The following is a 27,411-nucleotide window of genomic DNA, read 5'->3' as shown; positions in this document are numbered from 1 at the left end:
GTAGAATAGGCCAAGATTTCTCCAACAGATGGCGCATCAGATTGGTTTGGCCATGGTATTGTGTAATAAACCTCACAGTTTTATTTGTTGTTGTTGTCCCTGTTGAATAAAGTGCCGTATGCCTTGAAGTATGTTTGGCTCTATTGAAGGCCCTTTTTAAGGATCGACGACTATAGCCTCTTTCCAAAAACCTCATCTTCAAAATTTCAGCTTGCTGTATAAAATCCGCATCATTGGAGCAGATTCTCCGCAATCGGAGAAATTAACCTACAGGTATAGACCGAACCATTGCGGGAGGATGTGAGGAAGAGGCCAATAGCAGCGAATTAACTGCTGTGTCTTTACGAAAGAGAGAAGTTTGTAAACAATTTCGGGCATCTCTATAGATCTTAACATCCAGAAAGTCAATAGAATTCACATCAAACTGATAAGATGAATATTACACTGAATCTGATTTAGATGACACATGAATTGATGCTGATCATCAGTGGACCCCTGCCAGATCAAAAATATGTCATCAATGTACCGCGTCCAGAAGGGGACGCGGTCCATCGAAGAACAAGAATCAGACAGGAAAAGGTCCCCCTCCCTTTATTATTACACAATACCATGGCCAAACCAATCTGATGCGCGATGTGCCAAATCTACGTGATGATTTAGTGAGAAGTCACTATACGAATGAATCAATGTCCTTCCTATCCAAATCTAGGTTGCCCAAAGGCTGCAGACCGTGTGGTAAATGTGTGGCCTGCCCCAATGTGGGTCGGTCTCACACATTTCAGAGTTCAGATGGACAAAGAGTATATAATATCCTACATCATATCACATGTACTACAACGCCAGTGGTTTATTATGCCATTTGTCCATGTTCATTAATGTATGTGGGGTTAACGACCCATCAATTGAAAGTTCGAGTACGTGAGCATGTCTTAGGTATTATGGCAGCAAAGGAAATCAATGATCTTTCTCTTTTGAAAACACTACCTAGGCATTTCAAATTACTACATGGGTGTGATGCTTCCCTATTAAAAGCAATTGGCATTGACATTATCCCACCGAACATCAGGGGTGGTAAGATTAGTAAATCCCTAGTCCAATTAGAAACGAGATGGATATGGACACTGAAGACCGCCTGTCCATTTGGACTCAGTGAAAACATTAGTTATGTCCCATTCCTGTGAACCAATACAGTCCTTGTATCTACATTTGTTTTTAGGTGTGCATGTTTTTAAATCATTTTTAATCATTTGTTTTTACATTTTTTTAGTAATCTGTGATGTGGCTCTTCTATGAATGTTCCGGATCTTGGGTCCCATCGTCTTCACATACATTCAAGCTGTAGAAAGGAGAATGCTCTTTTTCTTTTGGTCTCTTTCTCCCCCTTCCCTTCTTCCCTTTCTCCCCTCATTTCTTACCCCTATCCCCCCCCCCTTCCCACCCCCCTTTTTCATCTCTACACCCCCTTTTTTCCTGGTCTATTAATATATACTACAATGATACTATGTAAATATGATGTGATCATTATTGAATGGTAATCGGATGAACTATATCGCTAGTCCGATAGGAGAGACATATTTTTATTATAATATTTTCATTAGGCCTGTTTCTTCGTGGTCTCCTTCTCCACCCTTTCTGCTCTCTTTTTTCTTTTCTGGTTCTTCCCCTCTTTTTTCTTTTTGCATTATCCCAACCTTTTTATTTTCCTTCCTCCCCCCTCTCTTCTTCACCCCCTTTTCTTCTATTTTTGCACTTTCACACTGCACATTTTGCAGTATGTCTTCATGTGACCTTGCCACTTTTATTCACTTCACTGATTTTACTTATTATTTTTCATTATTATTTATTTTTATTATTTATTTTCTATAATTACACCTGTTCTAATCTAATAAAATATAGGTGTGATCCCTTGATGTTTGCCTCAATCATGTTTATTGCTTTCATTATGTATATGGTTTAGTATTTATTGAAACTGACCTATATGACAATTGTATTTATCTAGGCACACACATGTTCTGTGGTCTAGTATGTATTGTGTATAATTGTATAAATATACAATTATATATGTGTATTTTTATAAGCTTCACTTATGATTATATTATGAATTGCTGTATATTCATCGCTATTGTATCTAGCTGTTATGTCTGTTGGGGTAATTGTGATGATATATATATGTTATTCCTTTTATGTACATTGTAGTCCCATATATATATATATATATATATATATATATATATATATATATATATATATATATATACATACATATATATACACACACACACATACACACAGTACAGACCAAAAGTTTGGACACACCTTCTCAATTAAAGATTTTTCTGTATTTTCATGACCATGAAAATTGTACATTCACACTGAAGGCATCAAAACTATGAATTAACACATGTGGAATTATATACTTAACAAAAAAGTGTGAAACAACTGAAAATATGTCTTATATTCTAGGTTCTTCAAAGCAGCCACCTTTTGGTTTGATGACTGCTTTGCACACTCTTGGCACTCTCTTGATGAGCTTCAAGAGGTAGTCACCGGAAATGGTCTTCCAACAATCTTGAAGGAGTTCCCAGAGATGCTTAGCACTTGTTGGCCCTTTTGCCTTCACTCTACGGTCCAGCTCACCCCAAACCATCTCAATTGGGTTCAGGTCTGGTGACTGTGGAGGCCGGGTTATCTGGCGTAGCACCCCATCACTCTCCTTCTTGGTCAAATAGCCCTTACACAGCCTGAAGGTGTGTTTGGGGTCATTGTCCTGTTGAAAAATAAATGATGGTCCAACTAAACGCAAACCGGATGGAACAGCATGCCGCTGCAAGATGCTGTGGTAGCCATGCTGGTTCAGTATGCCTTCAATTTTGAATAAATCCTCAACAGTGTCACCAGCAAAGCACCCCCACACCATCACACTTCCTCCTCCATGCTTCACGGTGGGAACCAGGCATGTAGAGTCCATCCGTTCACCGTTTCTGCGTCGCACAAAGACACGGTGGTTGGAACCAAAGATCTCATTTTGGACTCATCAGACCAAAGCACAGATTTCCACTGGTCTAATGTCCATTCCTTGTGTTCTTTAGCCCAAACAAGTCTCTTCTGCTTGTTGTCTGTCCTTAGCAGTTGTTTCCTAGCAGCTATTTTACCATGAAAGCCTGCTGCACAAAGTCTCTTAGTTGTTGAAGAGATGTGTCTGCTGCTAGAACTCTGTGTGGCATTGACCTGGTCTCTAATCTGAGTTGCTGTTAACCTGAGATTTCTGAGGCTGGTGACTCGGATAAACTTATCCTCAGAAGCAGAGGTGACTCTTGGTCTTCCTATCCTCAGGCGGTCCTCATGTGAGCCAGTTTCTTTGTAGCGCTTGATGGTTTTTGCAACTGCACTTGCGGACACTTTCAAAGTTTGCACAATTTTTCGGACTGACTGACCTTCATTTCTTAAAGTAATGATGGCCACTAGTTTTTCTTTACTTAGAATTTGTATTATGGCAAGAAAAAAGCAGCTAACAGTCTATTCAGTAGGACTATCAGCTGTGTATCCACCAGACATCTGCACAACACAACTGATGGTCCCAACCCCATTTATAAGGCAAGAAATCCCACTTATTAAACCTGAGAGGGCACACCTGTGAAGTGAAAACCATTTCCGGTGACTACCTCTTGAAGCTCATCAAGAGAATTCGAAGAGTGTGCAAAGCAGTCATCAAAGCAAACGGTGGCCACTTTGAAGAACCTAGAATATAAGACATATTTTCAGTTGTTTCACACTTTTTTGTTAAGTATATAATTCCACATGTGTTAATTCATAGTTTTGATGCCTTCAGTGTGAATGTACAATTTTCATGGTCATGAAAATACAGAAAAATCTTTAAATGAGAAGGTGTGTCCAAACTTTTGGTCTGGTCTGGATGGATGTATGGATGTATGTATGTATGTATGTATGCACACACACACACACATATACATACACACACACTATTCCTTTTGTGTATATTGTAGCCTTATGGTAATGTGTACGGGGTAGCTATATACAATGTGGGCACATAACACATCTATGCCCACATATGTATTGTTTTTAATGGTATTAAGCATATAATCATGATGGATATATACACTCTGATATTCACACGCATTGCACACATGCACTTTTTTTCTTTTTCATATGCAATTACGAATATTGCACTATATTGCACTTTTGTTAGCACTTTTATATGTTTATATACGTAATTGTATATTTATTTACCGTAGGGTCCTGTTATATGTTATATGTAATGTATGGTTACATATTTGTTATATACAGTTAGGTCCATATATATTTGGACAGAGACAACATTTTTATAATTTTGCTTCTAGACATTACCACAATGAATTTTAAAACAAAACAATTCAGATGCAGTTGAAGTTCAGACTTTCAGCTTTCATTTGAGGGTATCCACATTAAAATTGGATGAAGGATTTAGGAGTTTCAGCTCCTTAACATGTGCCACCCTGTTTTTAAAGGGACCAAAAGTAATTGGACAATTGACTCCAAGGCTATTTCATGGACAGGTGTGGGCAATCCCTTCGTTGTGTCATTCTCAATTAAGCAGATAAAAGGCCTGGAGTTGATTTGAGGTGTGGTGCTTGCATTTGGAAGGTTTTTCTGTGAAGTAAACATGCGGTCAAAGGAGCTCTATATGCAGATGAAACAAGCCATCCTTCAGCTACAAAAACAGAAAAAACCCATCCGAGAAATTGCTACAATATTAGGAGTGGCAAAATCTACAGTTTGGTACATCCTGAGAAAGAAAGAAAGCACTGGTGAACTCATCAATGCAAAAATACCTGGGCGTCCACGGAAGACAACAGTGGTGGATGATCGCAGAATAATCTCCATGGTGAAGAGAAACCCCTTCACAACAGCCAACCAAGTGAACAACACTCTCCAGGAGGTAGGCATATCAATATCCAAATCTACCATAAAGAGAAGACTGCATGAAATACAGAGGGTTCACTGTACGGTGCAAGCCACTCATAAGCATCAAGAATAAAAAGGCTAGACTGGACTTTGCTAAAAAACATCTAAAAAAGCCAGCACAGTTCTGGAAGAACATTCTTTGGACAGATGAAACCAAGATCAACCTCTACTAGAATGATGGAAAGAGAAAAGTATGGCAAAGGCGTGGTACAGCTCATGATCCAAAGCATACCACATCATCTGTAAAACACGGCGGAGGCAGTGTGATGGCTTGGGCATGCATGGCTGCCAGTGGCACTGGGTCACTAGTGTTTATTGATGATGTGACACAGGACAGAAGCAGCCGAATGAATTCTGATGTATTCAGAGCCATACTGTGTGCTCAGATCCAGCCAAATGCCGCCAAACTGATTAGCTTTATGTTTTGGGTCATTGTCCATCTGTAGTATGAAATGACGACCAAAGAAACCCAGGAGTTTATTAAGGCAAAGAAGTAGAATATTCTTGAATGGCCAAGTCAGTCACCTGATCTCAACCCAATTGAGCATGCATTTCACTTGTTAAAGACTAAACTTCAGACAGAAAGGCCCACAAACAAACAGCAACCAAAAACCACCGCAGTGAAGGCCTGGCAGAGCATCAAAAAGGAGGAAACACAGCGTCTGGTGATGTCCATGAGTTCAAGACTTCAGGCAGTCATTGCCAACAAAGGGTTTTCAACCAAGTACTAGAAATGAACATTTTATTTACTATTATTTAATCTGTCCAATTACTTTTGGTCCCTTTAAAAACAGGGTGGCACATGTTAAGGTGCTGAAACTCCTAAACCCTTCATCCAATTTTAATGTGGATACCCTCAAATGAAAGCTGAAAGTCTGAACTTCAACTGCATCTGAATTGTTTTGTTTAAAATTCATTGTGGTAATGTCTAGAACCAAAATTAGAAAAAGTTGTCTCTGTCCAAATATATATGGACCTAACTGTATATGATTGTACCCTATCTTTCCTCTGTTCTCTTTTCCTGTTACTGACCCATAAGCTCTATAGTTCAATTGTTGGAGACACACTGTGTTGTTTATTGGGTGCCCATGGTTACTGGTGGAGGTTCTGCGCATGCGCCGTCTGTGCTCCAGTAAGGTGCTGGCTTCGTATCTTAATGTATCAGGTGACTCGGGTAACATGGTTTTCCCGACGTCGGCTGGTGCATGACGCGGCGCCCGCAACTTCCGGTCCCTCCTGACGGCACATGCGCAGGTACAGAACTTCACCTGTTCCCATTGATCGTTATTGATTTGTTGGTGCCCACCCCCGTCTGGGTTGTGGGTTGTTACACACATGGATTGTTTGGGCGGGCTGTTAACGTCCGATTGGCCACAATAGCATTTTTAAGCACACCGATGTATATGGACGCTACCCCCTGACGAAGGACGTTTGTCCGAAACGCGTCGGAGCTGTACCGCACGGTGCCATCCACAAAGCTGGACCAACAATGCAGGTGTAAAACTTTTTTTGTACGGGTTATGATGCCATGGACTTGACAGTGGTATTAACACCTAGACATAGTTATTAAAATCCATACATATGGTGCACGCGTATGGTCAATTGAATTATTATGTGGTTTACATAGGTATCACATATGTATCATATGCCATGGGTCTTAAGTGAACAATCCATGATCATCTAGTCAGGTTACCTGTCATTCACATGTTCTTACTTTTTCCTGCTACAATTTTATTTTATGTTGAGTCCTGCACAAGGATTGGAGTGCATTAGTCACATAAATGAATTTGTCGTATTTATGCTTGGCCCCGCAGTGCGGTCATGCTGGTGCATGTAGTGCCACCTAACCATAACTTCTAAATAAAGTTTTTTTATGATTATTTTTGTCTATCTTTTTGACCTATGGTTCGGTGGTTGTTTCAGAGTCACTTTATGCAGTTATAACTCTGGAATGCTTCATCATATCCCATTGATTTTGAGACTGTTTTTGTGACACTTTATAATAATGGTAAATTTAGGCATTTTTAAAAATATCAGAAATTTGACAAAAAATGTTTTAAAAATTGCAATTTTCAAGCTTTGAATCACTATCCCTTTAATCCCAATAGTCATATCACACAAAACATTAATAAATAACATTTCCCTCATGTCTGCTTTACATCAGCACCATTTGTAATGTGTTGCTTTATTTTGTTAATATTTTAGAAGGTTTAAAAATGTAGCAGTAATTTTTCATTTTTTTCAAGGAAATTTACAAAAAGTATTTTCATAGGGACCAGCTCAGTTTTGAAGTCACTTTGGGGGTCCTATATGTTTGTAACCACCCAAAAAATCATACCATTTTAAAAACTGCACCCCTCATCGTATTTAAAATTGCTTTTATGCAGTTCATTAACCCTTCTGGTTCTTTCCAGGAAATAATGGAAAGTGGCATGAAAATAATGAAATAGTTTATTTTTGCCACCTACATTTTTATAACTTCTGAACAGGCCGCTATTGCCAGAAGGCTCTAAGGCCGTTATTTTTCATGAACTTTCAAGGTAAACATCAGGACCACACAATCAAGATCTCAGGGTGCCGATGAGGTTAAAGAGGGAGCCCCCACACCCTGTTAACTATTTAGATTCGATACTCACTATTGACAGCAGAATTTAAGGGGTTAAACGGCCATGGTCGGTGCTAACACTGATCGTGGCTGATGCAGCAAGTTGTCAGCTATAGTGTACAGGTGACAGTTACAGGATAGTCTCTTATATCTCAGGTCAGTAAAAACACATCTATTGGTAGTGATGTCTATTAGGAACTACATATATTTTAATTCTAATGTAAGTTCTAACTTGCTTTTCCTTTTTCATTTACTTATTTGTCGTTGCTTTGACTGTCTCTGGTATGTGCTTTCTTATACAGATTGTAAAAGAATATGGTTCCTCCCCTGAGTTCTCTGGTGTCTAACAAGATGTGGTTTACTTGTAAAGCATTTCCCACATTCTGAACATGAAAAAAGTTTCTCTCCTGTGTGAGTTCTATGGTGTCTAACAAGTTGTAATTTACCTGTAAAACATTCCCCACATTCTGAACATGAAAAAAGTTTCTCCCCTGTGTGAGTTCTATGGTGTCTAACAAGTTGTGATTTACCTGTAAAACATTTCCCACATTCTGAACATGAAAAAGGTTTCTCCCCTGTGTGAGTTCTGTAATGGATAACTAACATTGATTTCTGGGTATAACATTTCCCACATTCTGAACATGAAAATGGCTTCTCCCCAGTGTGAGTTCTCTGATGGATAACTAACATTGATTTCTGGGTATAACATTTTCCACATTCTGAACATGAATATGGCTTTTCTCCTGTATGAACTCTCTCATGTCTAACAAGCTTTGCTTTCTTGTTAAAATATTTCCCACACTCTGAACAAGAAAATCTTTTCTCCTTTGTGTGAATTGTTTTATGAGCAACAAAAGACATTTCGAGGGAAAAATTATTTCTATTTTCTGCACTTGGTAATAGTTCCTTTGCTCTAATAGCAGTTTGATTTTTAAAGTGACTTTTATTTTTCTTAATAGTCTGTGATGAATCAGAAGTTTGGACCTGTTTAAGAGGATCAGATGACAGATCTTTGCTGTGAAGGGATGAGGGAATATCTGGAGTAATGGCATTGACTTCACTTATATCTTGTGTGATCTCAAGGTCATCTGATTTAGAAGTTGCAGATGTCACTTGTCCCTGTGATCTCCGGGTACAGTCACCTGCCAAGAATAAAGATTATTATTTTTGAATAAAATATCCTTAAAAATAAATTTGTATAACATTTCTAAAATATACATAGAAATTGCAAGTTATGTAGACAAAACCAGCTGACAATCAAACATTAGATCTCAGAGCACGAATGAGTAGAGCATGATGTTCGACCCTGTTTGTTTGTTCTGTCTCCTAAATACCAGGGCTGTGGAGTCAGAGTCGGAGTCGGAGTTAGTTTTGGTTGGAGTCTGAGTCGGTAGAAATGTACCGACTCCGACTTTAAAAAAAATGTATTAATATTTCATAATTGAACTTTCATATGACTTTTATAAATGTTACTCAAATATATATGTTCTATCAAACTATGAACAACAGTGATAAGCAGTTCTGCTGGAGATAGAGACATTTCTTACTTCTTGTGTGCCACTGTTCTCCACTGCCCTTATCTAATCTAATACTTGGTTAACCTCATGCTGCCCCATACATACTTACAATGTATGAAACTGAAAGTGAAAATGTGTTGCAAATTCTTAGTAGTAAAGCTCCTCCTCTAGACTAGATGTTTACTAGGTGTGCGTCTTCCAAGCATCTCACAGCTGCTACTCAGAAGAGGAAGACTGTAAGAAGTATTATCCTTTCAACAAACTTTGCATCAGTTAACTGTGAGTACATGAGGAATAACAGTATTACTGACCACTATATCAGTTGTACGACCTGGCAATAATTTTGTACAATTGTTTTTAGGAAAAACAATTGTCATTTGGATTGTGAATGCAGAATTAAAAACCTGAGAATGTCAAAGAAGCGTCACATTAAATCAGCTGTATTTGAACATTTCACCATCACTCAAGATAGAAAACATTATGTCTGTCAGTGTATGACAAATGATCCAGACGAAAACAAATGCTGTGAAGCCAAGATCAGTGCATATTCAGGCAAAGATAAAAATGCTCCTACCAGAGCTTCTAATCTAAAGAGACATTTACAGCACTTTCATCCAGAAGTACTGAAAGCAGTGGATGAGAAAGACTGCATCCAAACCAATGAACCAGCCAAACAAAGGAGCAGAGAACTTTGCAGCCATCAGTTGCAAGATATTTTGTCAGTGACAAAGTTACTGTGACAATGACAGTAGATACATTTAAAAAACAGATCATAGAGCTTGTTATAAAGGATAGTGTGCCTATTTCATTATTTTCACGACCAGCTTTTGTGTGTCTGAATGGGGAAATGGCCCGCAAGCTTGGTGTTTCTCTGGAGAGAGAGAGTATTAGAAAATTAGTAATCGAAGGAGCTTTTAAACAAAAGGAAGAACTTAAAAAAACTCTCAAGGGACGATTTCTGTTTCTTAAAATGGATGCCTGCACACGTCACAGAGTGAACTATTTTGCCATCAATGTCCGATTTGTTTGTGACAAAAATGAAATAGTTACCAAGACATTGGCAGTAAAAGACACCAAAGCTCATCACACCAGTGTTTCTCCAGGTCTTGGTGGAAAAGGTTCTGCAAGACTATGAACTTAAAAAAGAGCAAGTTCTTTCTGTCGCAACCGACGATGCTTCAAATATGATAAGTACTATTAAGCTAATGAATGAGAGTAATGATGGTGACCAGCAGATAGAACATTCTGGGTCCACAGACACAGAAATGTTTGAAATAGAGGAACACAGTATTGTAACTGAGGAGCAAACTGAAGTTGCTTCAGATGAACAGCAACATGATAGTTTAGATGATCTTGTTGAAACTGTGTCAATACGTTCTTTCATTCATCACATGCGCTGTGTTGTGCATACGCTACAGCTGGCTATAAGAGACAGTCTGCAAGAAGGACATGTTGCTGCACTGATTGGCAAGGGGAGAAAATTGGCTACTGTTGCCAGAACCCCTAAAGTTGACTCAATTTTGAAGAGATGTGCTGGAAAAGGGGCAATTATTGATCAAGCCACACGATGGGGCAGTACTTACTTAATGATTCAGAGCTTGGTTGAACTGAAAACCTTTCTTGTAGAGATGGCTAACCCTCAACTGACGCTAAATGAAAGTCAGTGGAATCAGGTGACTGAGCTGGAAAAATTGCTAAAGCACCCATTTACAGTGACTAAAAAATTACAAGCAGAGGACTTAACTACAGGTATTTTCTTAAAGGAGTGGAAGAACCTGATGTTTCGCCTGTCCCAAAGAGGAGGGTTAATTGCAAGTGGCATTGCTACATCAATGAAACGGAGAGAGGAGCTACTATTACAGAATAACATTCTTTTGGCAGCTGTTTATGTAGACCCAATGCATCGGATTCTTCTTGATGATCAACAGCTAACTAAAGGAAAAGAAGCTCTGTTTGAAATAGCAGTAAGGATGAAAGGGTTGCAGAACAGTCAGGAGGAACAAGAAGAATTTGGTCGTCCTGCCTCATCTTCACCCTCATCATCAACTGATGAAGAATTTAATTTCGAAAAATATTTGGATCACAAGGACCGTGCAAAGCGTTCCCGCATAGAAGAGTCATCCCCATCAAAGAACACAGCCAGTACATTTCAGCAGAATTTTTCATGTGCACTAAAAGAAATTGAGAAATTTGACCGTTCATCAAAAATAACAGTGCAACAAGCGATTCCTCTGTATCCTGACATTGTCAGAGATGTTGCCCGAGTGGTTACTGCTTTGCCACCAACCCAAGTTAGTGTAGAGAGGTTGTTCTCTGCTCTCAAAATAATTAGATCAGATTTGAGGGCATCCATGAAGGAGGATCTGACAGAGGCAATACTTTTTCTGAGGACAAATTTATAGATTTCTTCTTATTAACTGCATAACAGTGTTTATTGCATATTTACTTACAAGAGTTTAGAAAAGTTTATAAAAGTTATTTGCTATATTCTAATTGTATTCTAATAAATATAGTTTTTGCTCTAAGTGGTCTGATTACTTATATGATGGTGAGAAACTGAATAAGCACGATGTTAATATTTTACAACAGTAAATTTATTGTTACGAATTGGCCATTTTTGAAGGAGTCGGAGCCGGAGTCGGAGTCGGAACCTGATAAAATCCAGGAGTCGGAGTCGCAACTGTGGCTTACCGACTCCACAGCCCTGCTAAATACTGGAATAATTCACCAGCAAAAAATGTTATGTAGGCCAAAATGATACCAATAAAAACGTACATGATAAATTGGTCTCAGAAAATGCCAATAAAAAAGGAAAATAATGTTTTTTTTTTAGCAATATTCAGAATTTTTTCCCAAGACTTAAATAGAAAAACAGAAACGAACTATCAATGTTTGTTATCGCTGTAATCAGACTGATGTGGACAATTATATCGCCAGACACTTTTTACAGCAAAAGTAACGCCATAAAAGCAATACCCAAAAAAACAATGGCAACATTGCATTTTTCATAATTTTGTTGCAGTTAGAATTTCTTTCAGTACATTTTATGGTAAAAGGAATGGTGTCATTCAAAACTACAACTTATCCTGCAAAAAGACAAGTGCTAACACATCTATGTCAACAAGAAAAAAAAGTTATGGCTCTTGGAAGAAGAAAATGAAAACACAAAAGTGCAAAAATGAGAAATACTCTGGTTCTTAAAGGGTTAACTTCACTTGCTCTTGTAATAAAGGGGGACTTTTATTTTCTGGCCTCTAAGACTCAACCATGGATCGCTCCAGTTCAAGTTCTTATATAATGGACATTTGTAGAATTCTTAACAGAGAAAATATCTTTCAGGCTCATGAAGGTAAAAATATCAGACCTTTATGTATTAAATGGAACCTGTCACCAGGTTTTCTCCATATAAAGTACGGCCACCACCATTAGGGCCTCTTTTATAGCATATTAGAATGCTGTAAAGTCCCAAATCCACTCAGTAGATCCCAAAAAGAAGAATTAGACCTACTGGTAATTATATTTCCCAGTAGTTCCTCAGGACAGGAAACCAAGAGGTAGTCCTTCATTGACCTATACAGGGACAGGATCACAGAGAGATTAAAAGGCTGCTCCCACCTCCACCCTTTTGTGTCTTTCAAATTACCACAGAAGGATGGATGTAAATGGTCTATACTAACTATAGAAAGTCATCTGCAAGATAAAACATAAAAGGAGGACAAAGAATAGTGCTGTCACTTTTGAATATTGGTTGTGCTTTCATGCTCGTGGTAGCAGGAGATGGACTCTACAACCCACAGAAGTTGTTCAGGTAGTGCAGCTCATCCAGGATGGCACATCAATGCGAGCTGTGGCAAGAAGGTTTGCCGTGTCTGTCAGCGTAGTGTCCAGAGGCTGGAGGCGCTACCAGGAGACAGGCCAGTACACGTGAAGGGGGCCATAGGAGGGCAACAACCTAGTAGCAGGACCGCTACCTCCGCCTTTGTGAAAGGAGGAACAGGAGGAACACTGCCAGAGCCCTGAAAAAAGACCTCAAGCAGGCCACAAATGTGCATGTGTCTGCACAAACGGTTAGAAAAAGACTCCATGAGGGCGGTATGAGAGCCCGACGTCCACAGATGGGGGTTGTGCTTACAGCCCAACACCGTGCAGGACGCTTGCCATTTGACACAGAACACCAGGATTGGCAAAGTCGCCACTGGCACCCTGTGCTATTCACAGATGAAAGCAGGTTCACACTGAGCACATGTGACAGACATGAGTCTGGAGAAGCCGTGGAGAATGATCTGCTGCCTGCAACATCCTTCAGCATGACCGGTTTGGCAGTGGGTCAGTAATGGTGTGAGGTGGCAATTCTTTGGAGGGCCACACAGCTCTCCATGTGCTCGCCAGAGGTGTCCTGTGTTAAGCTCACGCCCGGACTGACTTGCGAGAGCGTGATTAGTGATCCCACTGTACCATGAACCCAGGAGTGTCTGGAGGGGCGTAACTAAGTATCAACCCGATCCGACCAAGGTCGCACGGCGGCTCAGTCGACTCCGTGAACCAAGGAGGAACCGAGCAGAGGGACCAGGTGCTACTCCAGGTCAGACCCTGGTCACAGCTGTTGACCCACACCGGGGAATGCAGGAACAGGCAGGTTAGACTGGCATGTAGACAGGTGGTTACTGGCAAACACGGCTGGTATGCAGACAGGTTGATATTGACAGGCACAGCTGGTATGCAGACAGGTGGGCACTGGCAGGCAAAACCCGCAGATGCGGTAGACGAGCAGAGCAAAACCCGCAGAAGCGGTAGACGAGCAGAGCAAAACCCGCAGGTGCGGTAGACGAGCAGAGCAAAACCCGCAGAAGCGGTAGACGAGCAGAGCAAAATCCGCAGGTGCGGTAGACGAGCAGAGCAGAGCAAAATCCGCAGGTGCGGTAGACAAGCTGAGCAGAGCAAAATCCGCAGGTGCGGTAGACAAGCTGAGCAGAGCAAAATCCGCAGGTGCGGTAGACAAGCTGAGCAGAGCAAAATCCGCAGGTGCGGTAGACAAGCTGAGCAGAGCAAAATCCTCAGGTGCGGTAGACAAGCTGAGCAGAGCAAAACCCGCAGGTGCGGTAGACAAGCTGAACAGAGCAAAACCTGCAGGTGCGGTAGACAAGCTGAACAGAGCAAAACCAGCAGATGCGGTAGACAAGCTGAGCAGAGCAAAACCCGCAGATGCGGTAGACAAGCTGAGCAGAGCAAAACCCGCAGATGCGGTAGACAAGCTGAGCAGAGCAAAACCCGCAGATGCGGTAGACATGCTGAGCAGAGCAAACCCCGCAGATGCGGTAGACAAGCTGAGCAGAGCAAAATCCGCAGGTGCGGTAGACAAGCTGAGCAGAGCAAAATCCGCAGGTGCGGTAGACAAGCTGAGCAGAGCAAAATCTTCAGGTGCGGTAGACAAGCTGAGCAGAGCAAAACCCGCAGGTGCGGTAGACAAGCTGAACAGAGCAAAACCCGCAGGTGCGGTAGACAAGCTGAACAGAGCAAAACCAGCAGATGCGGTAGACAAGCTGAGCAGAGCAAAACCCGCAGATGCGGTAGACATGCTGAGCAGAGCAAACCCCGCAGATGCGGTAGACAAGCTGAGCAGAGCAAAATCCGCAGGTGCGGTAGACAAGCTGAGCAGAGCAAAACCCGCAGATGCAGTAGACAAGCTGAGCAGAGCAAAAAAGTGTGATGAAAATTATTGGACAACTGGGATACAGAAAAGTGTGTGCACGGTGGGTCCCAAGAATGCTTTTTACCATGCTGGAATACATGCCCTTGTTAAATGGTGGACCAAGACTGTGGGAATGGATGGAGATTATATTGAAAAGTGACAAATTAATCGTTAATGTTGTGGTTTTCAACCTATGTAATTGCATTTGAATTTCTTGCCAATTAAAAGGAGAAAAAAAATAGGAGGCATTACTTATAGACTGACCCTGATTCTCTGGTGGGACATTGATCCCGGAACTAGAGTCAGGAAGGATCTCATGCCCTAATATAGTGAAATTAGCATCTGTCCCTCATGAGGTTTTAACTCCTCTTCCTGGATCAATATTATGTCATGTTCTAGGATGAACTCGATAGACATGTTTTTCTTCAACCATAAACTAGAAAATAGAATACAGCGTATACCAATTAAAGGCAGAGTCCGAGAGACTGAGGCAAATGAAGTTGGATCCAGCTTCAGAGGCACAAAGCCCCTCTATCCAGAGTCAAAGATAGAGACACAAGATGTGAGGCACGAGCCCTGAGGAGTGAGGTTAGAGGCACGCAGCTGGAGGCCCCAGGCATAAAATCCGGACACATGAGACATAAGAGGCAGCGAAGCCAGTGGCGTACGACCCACAGAGGCCCAAGACAAAAGATTTGGATGCCCGAGAATTACGAGTCCCGAGGTATATAAGCCCCAAGCATGGAGGCACGAGGCCCAAACCTGGAGGTCAAAGGAACAAAGCTAAAGACCAGATGCCTGGAGGCAAGAGGTGTATGAGGCCCTGAGTCACGAGGCCCAGATGCACAAGGTGTAAAAGGCCTTCAGGCAAGAGGCCCTGAGGGGAGAGTTGTATGCGCTCAGAGGCGTGAGGCACGAGGCCAGAGCCACACGAGGCCAGAGCTGCACTCGGAGGCATGAAGCACAAGACCAGAGCCGCGCTCGGAGGTGGGAGGCATGAAGCCTAGCTTCTGTTCATGAAACAAAATGTCAGCATCAGCACCTGAGGCCCAAGTCCCAGCTTCAGAATAAGGGTGTGCGGCTAGTATCAGGCCGGAGGCCTAGTCCATCGATACTACAGTTACATAGTGCAACTACCTGTGCTGTTTCACCACCATCATGTCGCGTCACTCTTTCCTCCCATGTCGTAAATTTCACCTCCTCTACACCCTGCCGAGGAGAGAGCAAACTACTGTAGTGCACATGCATTGGTTTTATTTCTGGGTCATTGGCACTCTTTGGCCTTTCCTGGCGCATGTGGATTACAGAAATTTACTCGGTCCTCGGCTGGGCAGAGAAGCATGATCGGGACACTTTGTGGACAACATAGGATGCGTCATCCACAATAAGCAGGGAAGGAGGAAGGCGATTGTAAAAAGAGAAGAGGCACCAGATAAAAGAGCGGAGGCGCCGCATCAAGAGTGAAGGCACTGGATCAATACCAGCGATGCCAATCGGACCAGACCACCCCATCTGTGAGTATCATAAAATGTCTTTTTCTGGATTTGCAGAGTGGATTGTGAACTTTTTTTTTTAACAGCATTCTAGAATGCTGTAAGAGGCCATAATGGCGGTGGCCGTACTTTATATGGGGAAAACCGGATGACAGGTTCCCTTTAATTATTGTCCTGTTTTGTTTTGCTAACTCAATTTTATGAGGCATTTAAATAATGTCATGTGGGTGGGCTGCCCGGCCTCTATATGTCCACTGTGGGATAATACTAATCTCCCTCATTTCTTACAGTGCCGAACTTTGGTTAAAAAAGTGAATAATTATTGTCAGAGATTTTAAAAGAGGGATTTGTTCTACAAGTAGGATTAGAGGATTCAGATTTCTTTCCTTGTTTTCAGATAAGAGGTTCTATTCAGTTTTCACCCTGACTTTTCGTTTTGGGGGAACATATCCTGGAAATAAATCTGTATAGTCAGAATTATTTCCCTATAAAAACATTTGATGAATCGACTTTCAGAAGAGAATAAATTGTGGGATCAGATCTTGGATTTATTTTAAACAATGGGAAATAATTGTAAATTCAGCTAATGTTCTTCTCTACGTCACATGAGAGAATGTTCCAGTCTATGGTTATTCACAGGTTGCTCCGTCCCCGGCTTTATGCAGAAAATCGGATATATTAAATAAATATTCTAAATGTCCCAAGTGTATCTCAGAGGAGGCAGATCTATCTCATATGTATTGGGATTGCCTGGAAATTAGGGAACCAGTTATCACATTTGTTGAGTCAAGATGGATTGTCCTACAAAGCATCTAACGGTTGTTATCTGCAAGGGGGCTCTTTAAGGTTTGGATAACTTCTAAAAATATAACAACAGCTTGGGCCAAGTTACACGTCCCAATAAATTAATTGCTGGGATAAGTAGAAGGAAAGAGTTTAGGAAATATGGTCAAGAATTTTGTTTTTTTCTTCTTTTCTCTCCTCTGAATGTGTGTCATTGAATCATTTAAACAGAAAAAGAAAGGAGAAAAAATTATAATTGTTTGATATTTCTTCGGTTTGTGTGTCTACTGTTTATATTTGAGCATATAAATAAAAAGGACTTGGACTGGTGTCTCGTCATAAGAGCAAGGTTCACCATACAGATTATATTTTTCTTAACATGATTCTCCATGTTTTCAGCACATTCTACCTACGCTGTCATTTGGCTTTGCAGTTTAGAGATCTGGGAAGGTAAGGGTCACCATCTTCTAATTCGAGGTAGTAGGGAGCATTCTCCGGGCTGTAAGCTCTGGCCGGAACAGGTCTCACTCCAACAGAAGGACTTCCAATGCCCAAAGTAATGGGGACAGTTTTAGTTTATCAGGAGAATGATGACTGCTTGATTGTGATATGGCCAGACTACACTGAAGATAAACACAATAATGGCCAGCTAAATAATAAAGGACGGACCATAGTGCTAGGACAGGAGTGTCATGCACTAGGCCCGTATTGCCTACTCACACAGTTTAATGCAAAAAAGGAGGACAAAAGAGTATTATGGCAAAGACAGACATCATTTTATTTAGTACAAAAATCCAAAGTAATAAAAATCTACAGGATTACAATAACAGGGAATAAGGTGCCAAGTGCCGGAAAACTGAGAATCCCTGGGAGGGAAACAAGAAGACGGGGCATGTGAAAATATGAATACTTGGGTATATAGGTAACAAGGGGCAGATATAAATATATAAATAGATAAAAGAGAACAAAATATGAGACAAATGAAGGGGTTTCTTTGTGTGTGTGTGTATACCCCTGATATGGCATACAGCTCAACCATAAATCATTAAATAACAGTCATATTTAAACACAAGTCAGATGTGATGGTAAGAGCTGCAAGCAGTACTGGATTGGGAGCAATGCTCCATATAGACTCAGGGGAAATGCGCTCTTCACCATCGGCACTCTCTGGAGTCTCCCTGGGACTCGTGGGCTCTATTCCACTCTTGAAATCTTGGGTGAGTTACTTGGTTTATCTGTGTGGCAGCTACTTTGGGACACTGTGTGCGCATTTCCCCTGAGTCTATATGGAGCATTGCTCCCAATCCAGTACTGCTTGCAGCTCTTACCATCACATTTGACTTGTGTTTAAATATGACTGTTATTTAATGATTTATGGTTGAGCTGTATGCCATATCAGGGGTATACATACACAAAAAGAAACCCCTTTATTTGTCTCATATTTTGTTCTCTTTTATCTATTTATATATTTATATCTGCCCCTCGTTACCTATATACCCAAGTATTCATATTTTCACATGCCCCGTCTTCTTGTTTCCCTCCCAGGGATTCTCAGTTTTCCGGCACTTGGCACCTTATTCCCTGTTATTGTAATCCTGTAGATTTTTATTACTTTGGATTTTTGTACTAAATAAAATGATGTCTGTCTTTGCCATAATACTCTTTTGTCCTCCTTTTTTGCATTACACTGAAGATAAAGCAGCCACAGCCAAAAGAATCTGTGACTTATCTGCATTTAGTGGTTACTACTCACCTGGACGATTATCTGTAGGAATCTCCTCTTTACACCTCTCAATGCCCCTCACACATGTCTCTGTAGTATTAATGTGGATCAGATCTTTACCCTGAAACAAATATTGTAAAAGTCACAGACAGATGGAGAAGTGACATCTATGATCAGCTCTAATCCTGCCATCTCCACCGTTCTCATTACACAAGTATAAAACATATAATACTGGAGGATAAAACAAGACTGAGCACAAGACCTTCACAGTCATCTACACATCATAAGGGAGATCTCATGACACCTTCTCTCCATCTACCTGATGATCCTGAGAAACATCGGGATTTTCTTGTTTACAGTCTTGAGGAAGAAGAGGACGGGGACATCTCTCTGGTGTTGTCTTCTTACTGGATAGAACTGGACGAAACACATACAGGGACTGAATTCATTCTTTACATACAGATAATTATAGGCCGTGTGTATTTAGTCCTGTCTATTACCTGGTGATGTGAGGGGCTGGGGAACCTCCATCATGATGTCCTTGTACAGATCTTTGTGTCCTTCTAAATACTCCCACTCCTCCATGGAGAAATAGACAGCGACATCCTGACACCTCATAGGAACCTGACACATACAATGATACCGTCATCCCCCTAATTCCTTCATAGTGTTACTGTATAATGTCCCAGCATTCCCAGCAGTGTCACCTCTCCAGTCAGCAGCTCAATCATCTTGTAGGCGAGTTCTAGGATTTTCTGGTCATTGATGTCATCATGTATAAGGGGGTTAGGTGGAGTTCCCATCATTGAGCTCAAGGGTCTTCCAAATCCCTCAGACACAGGGGCCTGACAGCGCTTACTAGAGGTCTCCTTCACTACTGTGTAATCCTGGTTATGGAGAGACACATTAATAAATCTCACTACAGACATTTCCAGAGTCCTCACCTCTCCAGTTCTGTCCATCTGTTATTCCCATAGATAAGAATGATATAATGTGATGTCATCAGAATCTCTCACCTCTCCAGTAAGCCGGCAGAGGATCTCTAGGGTGAGGTGTATAATCCTCTCTGCCATCTTGTTCCTATCCATCCTTGATGGGTTGATCTGGAAAATTCTTTAATATAGAAGATCTCCACTGAGAGGATCTGATATTGTAGGGACCTGAATGGGAAAAGATGAGCCAATGTAACATCATAAAAAAATCCTGTGTAATAATACAATTACTGGAGATCATAAGGGAACACATGAGGAGATAGAAAGTGTAGATGTTGTATTGTAAGATTGTATACACTGGAACATTAGTTGAATTGGTGACAGTCAGCTTGGCCCAGTCACTGGCTATTTTGGCCACTGCTTCAGCTGCTGATTAGCTGTAGAGATCGTATGTGACCAGGAAATACAGGGACTGGAGGGGGACCAATCAGTGGTGGTAAAAGGGTTGTGGTGGCTCATTAATGTGAGTAATAATATTTTTTACTTTTTTCCAGTTTTCATTTTTTTCTTCTTTATATTTACTATTAAATCCTATATATTTAGGCCACACACAACAAGTAGTTTCTTCCTCGATGTCTGCAACTGAATAAATTTCTCATAGACTCATTTACCGACACTGGAATCAGCATTAGCAATACTGCAGACGATATTCATTACACATGAATGAGAAATAACTACTTCATGATGAGGACGACATCTTCATTTTCTACTATGGCTCTATAAACATATCTGGCCAGAACTGACTACATCACCACCAGCCGCCTGTATGAATATTTCCCGTCTTCCCCGGGCTGTAATCTTCTATCGTGTTAGATCTCTTGTCTGATTCACACACAGAAGTGTGAGGAATTTTTCTTTCCAAAAACACCACGGACAGGAGTTATTTGTAACCTACAGAATTACTGTTATAAATTCTACATGGACAGTGTTGTAGCATTTTTTAAATGTTTTTTTCCTCTGGGTATTATATTTTTTCCTGCCATTTTCCCTTTATTATTAGAAAATCGCCAGAAAAAAAGCAGTGTGTTATAAAATTTCAAAATAAAATTGGCAGTAACAATTTTTTGTAAAAACCTTGGAAAAAGCACAAGACACACGGTGCTCCTTTTTATTAAATGTTAAAGGGAACCTGTCATGTTTTATCTACTATGTAAACTGCCCCCATTGCGTTGTAGTTATGAGTTAGTTATGAGCATGCGTGGGGAGCCGCGACTCATAGTGCATGTGCAGTGAAGCTGGGAACTACACAGTTCCACTTACATCAGCGCTCGCCGGGAGCAAAATCCAAATGCGTGGGTAGCGCCAGCCCGGACTAAATCCGAGGATCACACCCCTATGACTAAACGAGCAGGTAGGATATAAGTGTATAAAATGTTATAGACTCATGATATTAGCACTAATTTTACTGAAAAAAGCGTGTTAGTGATGTACATTGCATCACTAACAACACTATGTGGGAAGTTTACATAGTAGATAAGCCATGACAGGTTCCCTTTTAGGCTATGTGCCCAAGTTGCAGAAATGAAGCAGAAAATTTCCGCTTCATTTCGGCATCTCCTTGGTCGGAAAAAACGCGTGCGGAATTTGACATGCGTTTTTCGCCCATTTTGCACATGCGGAATTGCCTTGCGTTTTCTAATGCATTGTAGACGGCAATTCAGCATGCGTAAACGCACAATTAATGAACATGCTGTGGATTTTTGAGCGCATCAAAAACGCTGAGGAAAAATCCGCAGCATGGGCATTGAAAGTGCGGAATTTCACTGGGGACAATGGGGGAAGGATTACCAAGCATTTCCCAAGTGTTTACGCTGCAAAAACGCATCATGGGCACGGACCCTAAACATTCGATTAAAAAAAAAAATTAACTCCTTTCGGCACCACAAAGTTCATGTTTGTCACATGGATGGTATGGGCACGGCTGCATTAATAATCCCGGCTGTTTAATTATTTGCTCCTGTTAAAAACAAACATAGCATTTAAGAATATTGTCAGAGTTACGTGGCTCCTCGTTCAGCCCAATGCCCCCTGTCACTACTTGATGGTGGAGTGCTGCTGGGTTACTACGGTACCAGGAGGCTTAGAAATGTTCTCTGGGCCTTAAACATATGAAAGTCTATGAGGCCCTGCCAGAGGCAGAGTGTAATAAGATACCTCTTAGGCCCCATACACATTACAATAAATTCAGGTAAAGATTTGAGCAGGATCGGCTGCAGCCTAATGTATATGGAGGCCTCCTGACAGATGATGGGTGAGTGAAGGATCAGTTATGGTAAATGTCTGAGGCCGATCCCTATGTTCCCCCTGGAGATAATCCTTTGCCACAGGAATCTGCCAGCAGCTCTCTCATACAGACCACAGGAAGGTTCGGGCAACCACAGTGCTCATGTGTATGGGGGAGTCAGGAGAGATAGCCGTCAGCCGCATGATCGTTTGGCCGACAGTTATCTAATGTGTATAGGTCCATTAGTATTACACTGACAGGAGGGATAATACACCGCACTACAGTAGTACAGTGCATCACCGGAGCAATCAGAGGCTTGTATGTTGTATGATCAGACTAATGAGGGTTGTGGAAAAAAAGATTCAAAATAGATTGTAAGTGAATAAAAAAACACAAATATTTCATCAATTAGTAATATACTTCACTATAGGGAAAACAATCTCCCTGCAAAATTTATTATACTCTATTATCCTATAACTATCAGATGGTGATTATCTCATCTGACCCGGGTTCAACTGTACAGACATTAAGAATGGGGCTAAGTGAGTATTTATTAGTCAGTGGGGAGGGTGGTACCAGAATGTGAGGGGCACCATGTAGTATCATACTGTGTGTGGAGGGATGGAGGCACTGTGGGAACATTATACTGTGTGGGGGGATGGCGGCACTGACTGTGGGACCATTATACTGTGTGTGGGGGGATGGCTGTACTGTGGGAACATTATACTGTGTGTGGGGGATGGTGGTACTGTGGGAACATTATACTGTGTGTGGGGGATGGCGGCACTGACTGTGGGAACATTATACTGTGTGTGGGGGGATGGCTGTACTGTGGGAACATTATACTGTGTGTGGAAGGATGGCGGTACTGTGGGAACATTATACTGTGTGTGGGGGATGGCGGCACGGACTGTGGGAACATTATACTGTGTGTGGGGGGATGGCTGTACTGTGGGAACATTATACTGTGTGTGGGGGATGGTGGTACTGTGGGAACATTATACTGTGTGTGGGGGATGGTGGTACTGTGGGAACATTATACTGTGTGTGGGGGATGGCGGCACGGACTGTGGGAACATTATACTGTGTGTGGGGGGATGGCTGTACTGTGGGAACATTATACTGTGTGTGGGGGGATGGCGGTACTGGGGAACATTATACTGTGTGTGGGGGGATGGCGGTACTGTGGGAACATTATACTGTGTGTGGGGGGATGGCGGTACTGGGGAACACTATACTGTGTGTGGGGGATGGTGGTACTGTGGGAATATTATACTGTGTGTGGGGGATGGCGGCACTGACTGTGGGAACATTATACTGTGTGTGGGGGGGATGGCTGTACTGTGGGAACATTATACTGTGTGTGGGGGATGGCGGCACTGACTGTGGGAACATTATACTGTGTGTGGGGGATGGCGGTACTGTGGGAACATTATACTGTGTGTGGGGGATGGCGGCACTGTGGGAACATTATACTGTGTGTGGGGGGATGGCTGTATTGTGGGAACATTATACTGTGTGTGGGGGATGGCGGCACTGACTGTGGGAACATTATACTGTGTGTGGGGGGGGGTGGCTGTACTGTGGGAACATTATACTGTGTGTGGGGGGATGGTGGTACTGTGGGAACATTATACGGTGTGTGGGGGGATGGCGGTACTGGGGAACATTATACTGTGTGTGGGGGGATGGCGGTACTGTGGGAACATTATACTGTGTGTGGGGGGATGGCGGTACTGTGGGAACATTATACTGTGTGTGGGAGATGGCGGTACTGTGGGAACATTATATTGTGTGTGGGGGATGGCGGCACTGACTGTGGGAACATTATACTGTGTGTGGGAGATGGCGGTACTGTGGGAACATTATACTGTGTGTGGGGGATGGCGGCACTGACTGTGGGAACATTATACTGTGTGTGGGGGGATGGTGGTACTGTGGGAACATTAATCATAGAATCATAGAATGGTAGAGTTGGAAGGGACCTCCTGGGTCATCTGGTCCAACCCCCTGCTCAAAGCAGGATTCACTAGATCATCTCAGACAGATGTCTGTCCAGCCTCTGTTTGAAGACATCCATTGAAGGGGAACTCACCACCTCTCGTGGCAGCCTGTTCCACTCATTAATCACCCTAACTGTCAAAAAGTTTTTTCTAATATCTAATCTGTGTCTCCTCCCATTTAGTTTCATCCCATTGCTTCTAGTCTTTCCTTGTGCAAATGAGAATAAAGATGATCCTTCTACAATGTGACAGCCCTTGACATATTTGTAGACAGCTATTAAGTCTCCTCTCAGTCTTCTTTTTTGCAAGCTAAACATTCCCAAATCCTGCAACCGTTCCTCATAGGACATGGTTTGCAGACCAGTCACCATTCTGGTCGCTCTTCTCTGAACTTGCTCCAGTTTGTCTATGTCTTTTTTAAAATGTGGTGCCCAAAACTGTACACAGTATTCCAGATGAGGTCTGACCAAAGAGGAGTAAAGACCGATAATGACTTCACGTGATCTAGACTGTATGCTTCTGTTAATACATCCCAGAATTGTATTTGCCTTTTTTGCTGCTGCATCACACTGTTGACTCATGTTCAGTCTATGATCTATTAGTATACCTAAGTCTTTTTCACATGTACTGTTGCTTAGTTCTATTCCTCCCATTCTGTATATGCTTTTTTCATTTTTATTGCCCAGATGTAGTACTTTGCATTTTTCCCTGTTAAAAACCATTCTGTTGGTTGCTGCCCACTGCTCCAGATTATACTGTGTGTGAGGGGATGGCGGTACTGTGGGAACATTATACTGTGTGTGGGGGATGGCAGTACTGTGGGAACATTATACTGTGTGTGGGGGATGGCGGTACTGTGGGAACATTATATTTTGTGGGGGGGTGGCAGCCTGTGGGCACATTATACGGTGTGTGGAGAGGATGCTGGTGCTGTGGGAACATTATACTGTGTGTGGGGGATGGCGGTACTGTGAGAACATTATACTGTGTGTGGGGGATGGCAGTACTGTGGGAACATTATACTGTGTGGGGAGATGGCGGTACTGTGGGAACATTATACTGTGTGGGGGGTGGCGGTACTGTGGGAACATTATACTGTGTGTGGGGTGATGGCTGTACTGTGGGAACATTATACTGTGTGTGGGGGGATGGCGGTGCTGGGGGAACATTATACTGTGTGTGGGGATATAGTGGTACTGTAGAAACATTACACTGTATATGGGGGATGGAGGTACTGTGGGAACATTATACGGTGTGGGGGGGATGGCGGTACTGTGGGAACATTATACTGTGTGTGGGGGGATGGCGGTACTGTGGGAACATTATACTGTGCTTGGGGGGATGGCGGTACTATAGGAACATTATACTGTGTGTGGGGGGATAGCGGTACTGTGGGAACATTATACTGTGTGTGGGGATGGCGGTACTGTGGGAACATTATACTGTGTGGGGGGATGGCGGTACTGTGGGAACATTATACTGTGTGTTTGGGGGGATGGCGGTACTATAGGAACATTATACTGTGTGTGGGGGGATAGCGGTACTGTGGGAACATTATACTGTGTGTGGTGATGGCAGTACTGTGGGAACATTATACTGTGTGGGGGGATGGCGGTACTGTGGGAACATTATACTGTGTGGGGGGATGGCGGTACTGTGGGAACATTATACTGTGTGTGGGGGAATGGCGGTACTGTGGGAACATTATACTGTGTGTGGGGGGATGGCGGTACTGTGGGAACATTATACTGTGTGTGGGGGGATGGCGGTACTGTGGGAACATTATACTGTGTGTGGGGGGATGGCGGTACTGTGGGAACATTATACTGTGTGTGGGGGGATGGCGGTACTGTGGGAACATTATACTGTGTGTGGGGGGATGGCGGTACTGTGGGAACATTATACTGTGTGTGGGGGGATGGCGGTACTGTGGGAACATTATACTGTGTGGGTCCAATAAAAGGGCCCTGTATTATGAGAGGCCAGACGTGTCTCCATAGTTGGGTCGTATCTATCAGAGGAAAAGGAACAAAAACCTTGTTATTCTTAGAAAGTAACAACAGAAAAGCATCAAATAGTCTCAGCACTGAAGGGGTTACTGCCTCCCTGTGCCCAGTAATGGGGGATCTCCACATACCTCCACCTGCAGAGCCGCCACCACATATATGGCTGTTCTGTGCGCACAGGACCTGTGATGAGGTCACAGGAGGGGAGGAGTCAGGGGTCACATGATCAGGGGCCTCAGTGGATGCAGGACACTGCTGTGCTGGTTGTCATGGTGCTGGATGAGGTGAAGGTTATGTGTGGGGTCAGGAGGGGTTTACAGTGTGGATGTAGCAGAGCCGCGTGTGTACGAGGTGTACGGAGCAGAGCCGTGTGTGTACAAGGTGTACGGAGCAGAGCCGTGTGTGTACGAGGTGTACGGAGCGGAGCCGCGCGTGTACGAGGTGTACGGAGCGGAGCCGCGCGTGTACGAGGTGTACGGAGCGGACCCGCGCGTGTACGAGGCGTACGGAGCGGAGCCACGCGTGTACGAGGCGTACGGAGCGGAGCCGTGCGTGTACGAGGCGTACGGAGCGGAGCCGCGCGTGTACGAGGCGTACGTAGCGGAGCCGCGCGTGTACGAGGCGTACGTAGCGGAGCCGCGCGTGTACGAGGCGTACGGAGCGGAGCCACGTGTGTACGAGGCGTACGGGGCGGAGCCGTGTGTGTACGAGGCGTACGGAGCGGAGCCACGCGTGTACGAGGCGTACGGAGCGGAGCCGTGTGTGTGTACGAGGTGTACGGAGCGGAGCCGCGCGTGTACGAGGCGTACGTAGCGGAGCCGCGCGTGTACGAGGCGTACGTAGCGGAGCCGCGCGTGTACGAGGCGTACGGAGCGGAGCCGCGCGTGTACGAGGCGTACGGGGCGGAGCCGGGCGTGTACGAGGCGTACGGAGCGGAGCCGCGCGTGTACGAGGCGTACGGAGCGGAGCCGCGCGTGTACGAGGCGTACGGAGCGGAGCCGCGCGTGTACGAGGCGTACGTGGCGGAGCCGCGCGTGTACGAGGCGTACGGGGCGGAGCCGCGCGTGTACGAGGCGTACGGGGCGGAGCCGCGCGTGTACGAGGCGTACGGGGCGGAGCCGGGCGTGTACGAGGCGTACGGGGCGGAGCCGCGCGTGTACTAGGCGTACGGGGCGGAGCCGCGCGTGTACGAGGCGTACGGAGCGGAGCCGCGCGTGTACGAGGCGTACGGAGCGGAGCCGCGGGTGTACGAGGCGTACGGAGCGGAGCCGCGGGTGTACGAGGCGTACGGAGCGGAGCCGCGCGTGTACGAGGCGTACGGAGCGGAGCCGCTCGTGTACGAGGCGTACGGAGCGGAGCCGCGCGTGTACGAGGCGTACGGAGCGGAGCCGCGCGTGTACGAGGCGTACGGAGC

At 43.4% G+C, this 27,411-nt stretch overlaps 1 pseudogene; it reads right to left on the bottom strand.

The window, feature by feature from the left end:
* Nucleotides 1–6,853: 6,853 nt before the first annotated feature.
* The window catches only part of LOC141270694 (uncharacterized), a 79,149-nt pseudogene continuing 58,591 nt past the window's right edge, over nt 6,854–27,411 (bottom strand).

This window comes from Phyllobates terribilis, unplaced genomic scaffold (assembly GCF_046119375.1).
Source record: "Phyllobates terribilis strain yellow unplaced genomic scaffold, ASM4611937v1 Scaffold_5__5_contigs__length_657084704, whole genome shotgun sequence".
Classification (NCBI taxonomy): Eukaryota; Metazoa; Chordata; class Amphibia; order Anura; family Dendrobatidae; genus Phyllobates; species Phyllobates terribilis.
This window is presented reverse-complemented; position numbering and strand designations above follow the sequence as displayed.